The following is a 5,883-nucleotide window of genomic DNA, read 5'->3' on the forward strand; positions in this document are numbered from 1 at the left end:
CTTACTGCTGGTTTCTCACACTTGTATACCCCCAGGATTAAACTGATGTTCAAAATAGAATCAGACATTTGCTCAGCATCATAAAGTCATTGGCCAGAGAAAGCGATTTTGGTTCTATATCGAGTGGGGTTGCAGCTCTGCTTTGCTGCATGCCTTACATAAATCTCACTCAATTGCCCATGTGATCTCTTCATCAGTGGATGGTCATGAACCCACAATATTGAAGATAGTGGCCACGACATCATCTTCTCCAGACCACTCATTTTCTAGAGGGGTTTGTGGTCCAAGGAGCTCCCATGGTCTGGGAAAGTTCACAGAGCGGTAGAACAGACTGCAGCCCAGGAACGCAGAGCCCAGGCCTCCGAGTTGTTTAGGCATCTCTACTCATACTCATCTTCACCTTTATTTTGCAGGGGAAGAAAAAATAGCAACAGAATGAATAGTGCCAAAAGACTATTCCTTTAGGGGAACTTTTGTTTCTACAAAGTGATAAGCATATCAGTTTGCAACAGGCATCTGACATTTAGAGGGCTTAAATATCCAGTGAGCTTATTAAAGAGAACACTCAGTTTGGGAGGGTTTTTTTCCCCCCTAATAAAAATTTATCTTACAAACAGGAAATTAAAAATTTCAGACCAATTCAGCGGCCCCAAGCCCAGACAGACTGTGCTCATAAGATGATGTGAGAAAATGAGGGCTTTGGGGGCAAAGCACGAAGTTCTTCCCAGATTTGAAGATGCAACTGGTAATGTTAGTTAGACTCATGTTAAAAACCATGCCATGCCCCATGCATGAATATCATGGATCTCCTTTCTTCTCTGCGTGCCAAGTTAGATATTCCTTTGGGCATATGTCAAACAAACAAACAAATAGGACTTGAAGATGATCTGGGAGAACTTACAGCTCCTGCATTAGAAGTAACTGGCAAGCTATTTTAAAAGGGAAGAAAAATAATATCCATGCCAGGCATCGTCTTACCCATGAGCCTCTGCTGTAGAGATCTTCCCAAGCTCACTCCAGTGAAGTTCACGTGGAGCCACCAGCGTAAACAGCTGCCAAGTGGCCACACTCTCTTTGCTCAGTAAATCCTGATTTACACTTACACCGAGCCTCTCTTCCCATAGTCTGTTCTCGAATACCCTCTGTACATTACAAACCAGACACGGTCACCCAACCCAAGTCACTAGAAACCTTTTAACCCCTTTTGTTTCTGGGGTTCTCTTTAAGAAGAACAGGGATCAGCATTCTCGCTTGACCCATGGAGAACGGGAGGAGGCAGCAATTCTTCACCTGTGAGTTCACCTTGGGTCCTGAGTGCTTTAGCGTTTTCATTTTAAAAACCGGTTCTTTGGAATTTTTTTTACAGTGTATCCTGATAAGATCCATCCCCTCCTCAAACTCCTCCAAGATCCACTCCCCACCCCCTACCCATCCAACCCTGTGGCGTCTTTTATTTTTACATCCATCACGTTCAGGTTGTGCTGCCCATATATTCTTGGATATATATTGTGGCCGTTCACTGGGACTTTGACTTGCAAGGATTACACTACATGGACTTTGTGCAAACTGTCGCACCAGTGACACATCCTGCCAGGCCACCCATTGGTATAGCTCTCAGATGTTACAGCCAGGTAAGACTGATGATTTCTTTCCTCCTCTAGAAGTGCTCACCTTTCGTTTCTGCCAACCAGGAAGTAATGGAAAAGCTTCTCTGCCAGCCCCAGCTTGATTGCTTCGTGTTCTGGGACTCAGGTACACTGTTTCTTCAGCAGTAGTGTCATTTAACCCTCTTCGACTCTTCTTTCCCACCTCCCGTGCTCATTTAACTTTTATTGTTCTATAATTTTTCTGTTAACCTTCTATACCGCTGCATTCTATCTATCCCTCCTTGAAAGCATCACCCCTGCCCCCATGGGAACCTCTATTGTTTTGCAAACTAATCACATACATTCAAAGATTCCACAAATGAGAAAATGCAGCATTTTTTCTTTCTGGGTCTGGGTTGCCTCACTCAGTGGAATAATTGTTTTCCAGTTCCATTCATTTGTCTCTGAGTTTCCTCTTTTTTTTTTTTTGAGACAGTTTAGTGTGAATTAATTGCTATCATTCTTATTTTAATTACTGTCTTTTTTTTTTTTTTTTTTTTTGCTTTCATTAACTAGTTAGATTTTGAATTCAGATTCAGAGTTTTTTTATTCTGTTTTAAAATGGGCATGGTCTCTTATAAACCCCTTGGCTGGCCTGGAACTCTCTGTAGTGGGGAATGGTCTTGAACTATTTGTTTGTTTGTTTAGACAGAGTCTCACTATGTAATCTGGCTGACCTGGAGTGTATTATGTAGACCAGGCTCTCCTAGAACTCACAGATATCTTCTTGGCTTTGCCTCCTGAGTGCCATCATGCCCAATGGTTTTCTTGATGGTTGAATAATATTCAATTGTTTAAGTACATTTTCATAATCCATTCTTTACCTTTCTCAGTTTGTTATTTGAATGTTTTTAACTGTATTGATATTAATTTACATATGACTAATATAGGTAGAAAGCAGTTGTGTTCTCTAATTTTTTTTCCCAGGAACATACTCATTGATAATATTCAGTCCCCTATTTGTGTTGTGAATAGATTTCTCTGAACGAAGATATTCTGTCATGGTGGGAGTCTTGTTAAGATTCAGGAAATCAACAACTCATAGATCCTACAAAGTCCCTGAAACTTACCAGATCCACAAAGTTCCTCTCTTCTCAAGGTCATATAAATAGTAAGGAGTGCTGAAGGAGATTTTCTTTTTATTTTAAGCTTTGTATTGATTCTTTGTGAATTTCGCATCATGCACCCCACTCCCACTTATCTTCCCATCCCTTCATATCCATGGTCCACCCCTGAAACCTCACCCCCAAAAGAAAACAAAACAAAACAAAAAAAACCAAACGAACAAAAACATCTTGGCATGGAAGCTGCAGTGTGTCATAATGTGCCACACTGTATCCTTTTGTCCACACATCTTTACTTATGAATGTTGTTGCAATGAGTCATTGGTCTGGTTCAAGGCCTCTGACTTCTGCTACAGTATCAATACCAGATTCTCACTGGGACTCCTCTCGGATATCCTATCTTATTGTCCTGTGTCATGGTGATCCTGCAGCTTTGTATCTGTGGGACCAGCTCCTTTATGTGCTCCAGCAGTTCATAGACCAGGTAGATGTTGGGGTGGGCCAGCTCAAAGTCCCGGCTCTGGGCCTGAGAGGTAGCTGAGTTTCTCAACCTGCCAGCTCTCCCACAGGCACACCTACAGGGCCAGCTCTCCAGATTTCTCCGGGGTTAACTCACCCAAGGTTGCAGCTAGCAAGGGTTAGGGCCAGCTTTCCTGTTTCCACACCACCTGGGCCAGTTTTGCTCTGCTGCCCAGGTGAGGCAGAAGACCCACTCTCTGGAGTGCTGCACCTGGCAAGGGGCAGGGCCAGCTCTCCAGTTCTCACACATCCCTGTTCTGGGTTGGTCTATGGCAACCTCAGGAATGTGGCAGCCATGAGGGTCCTCTTGTTCATGGGTTTAAAAGTGTCCATCATGCCGATGGGACAAATCCTTGGTGTTACAGAGTTGACCTACTTGCAACTCCTTGTGTGGTTCTGAGAAAGCCACTTAACCTCTCCAAGAAGGCAGGGTCACCTCATTTGTAACGTGAGAAAGGAGGGTCAGTGTATTCCCACTCCAGTCTTAAAATAGCTAATTCTATGAAGAGACAGTTCAAGGATATTTAGCATGCCAAAACACATATTCAAGTAGAACATAATTAAAATATAACACTAAATCACAATGGAGTTTATTCTGGATGCAACATCCACTTGCTTTTTGGATCACCTAGTCTCAACAGAGCTTTCCAGTGATCCGGGCAATTCCCGTGGTGATGCGCCCTATAAATCTATGCCATCGAGTCAGTCCTTTGGACTCATAATGGGCTCACTGTGTATGGGGGAGGGGTGCTTCCCGAGGTCTGTGTGAGGAGAACACACACCGACACTGATGGCAGGGTAGGTATGTTTAGAAGCCATGGAGGATTTTTCCCAGAACTGAGCATAACCCATCCTGGAGAACTGTTCTGAAAACCATTTAGGTTTCCATAGTAAGAGTGGATGTGAGCCAAAATGTACATTCAGAGTTTCGCTGTTGCCAAGGTGGAAACTGGAGACACACAGGAAGAGGGGCTTGATTTTACATGCCTGCGCACTTTTTCCTTTAGTTTGTCTTTCCTAATGAAATGTAGACTTTGGTGCAGCGAACCCCAGGCCTGGTTCAAGAAAGTCATCTTGACAGACCTACAGACAGAATGAAGCACCTATCATTGCAGATGGTGCTGGACCTGGCATGATGGTATCAGCTAGGCATGCCACTGAATTAACAACTTGGGAGAACCCAAACTCTAACACTCCGAAAGAACACAACACTGAGCTGTCTTTGATGAAGGAAAGCAGTAGAAAACCTAACATGGCCTTATAGTAACAGCAAAGCAGGGACAGAGCCCTAGTGGGGACACCTTCTAAGGCAGTGACAGAGGTCTAGGCACACAAAGGCACTGAAGCTTGATGCCCAGTGGAATCAGAAGAGTAGCCAGATCTGAAGCATCATTTTCCCGAAGGTTCTGTATCTAGCTGAGAGTAGTTTGCTTAATAAACTCTTCTTTAGGGTTTAATCTGGACTTTTTGCTTCAAAAAAAAAAATACAACTTCTGTAAAAAAACAAAACAAAACAAAACAAAAAACTATAAGAAAAGAAGATACAATCAGCTCTAATCCTGTCGTTTGAAGTTTCTCTCCAAGTGACAGGAGTAGTGTAGATATGAAGAGAGGATGAAGCATAAGACATCCACTCCTGCATGGGAGTGTTCTTCTTCACTCATGGGAGTGAACAAGAAGATGTTCACTCCTGCATCTTCTTGTTCAGATTCCACTGAGGTGAAATGGTTACGCTGCACAGAAGGTTGGAATATGCATTCTGGCTGTGTTCACCAGAGAAAAGGAAAATGAGGTTTTGATAACACGTGTCATGGGTATTTGCACACGATTTAGATCTGTGCAACTTTTAGAGGAAAAAAATCTGCCGGATTCTGGAGTTTCAGTTAGAGTAGAGCATAGTGATTCAGAGGAAGATCGCCTTGTCATTTCTATGTATGTCCTAAAAAACAAACAAACAAACAAACAAAAGAAAACCTGTTGTTAGCTGTGATTTTTCAGGGCTTTCTCTCTCCCTCCTCACTTGATTTCTATGCTCTGAAACCCTGCCCAGGGCACCTTGGTTGTCTTGGCATGATGAGTCTCTAATTTGTCTGTGCATTGAAACTTAGATATAAAGGTTGCAACTATCATTAGCGTTACAATTTTATACAAGTGGTAATTATTTAGCCATCTTTTAAATAAGAATGTTTTGCGCTGAACTGTAGTTAGTAACCAACTTTTGTTCCTTTACACCAGGGTCTTTTTGTCAAGCTGCTGCACACATCTCCGTGCAGGGAGTCATCCGGCCTTGTCCCGTTTGAGGATGATCCTGTGGCTGGGGGTGCAACAGTTGATCCACAGGGCTTTTCGTCAGTGAAACTCTAACCCTGTGGCACAAATCTGGTGATTTGTATATGAGGATTCTCCTCATCTTTCTACACTGGCTTCTATACTTTCCTCTTGCTCTTCTTCCCAGCTAACCTCTCTCATCCACCATGAGTCTTCTTGCTCCTCCTGCTCTTTGCCCATAATCCTCCCTGCCCCCTCCCTTCTGGTATTCTCCCTACACGTAATATCTAGTCTTCTCTCCTCCTGGTTCCTTTCCACTCTCACAACTCCCATACACATACATACATACATACATACATACATACATACATACATACATACATACA

Source organism: Psammomys obesus, unplaced genomic scaffold (genome assembly GCF_907164565.1).
Source record: "Psammomys obesus unplaced genomic scaffold, mPsaObe1.curated_primary_1811, whole genome shotgun sequence".
Lineage (NCBI taxonomy): Eukaryota > Metazoa > Chordata > Mammalia > Rodentia > Muridae > Psammomys > Psammomys obesus.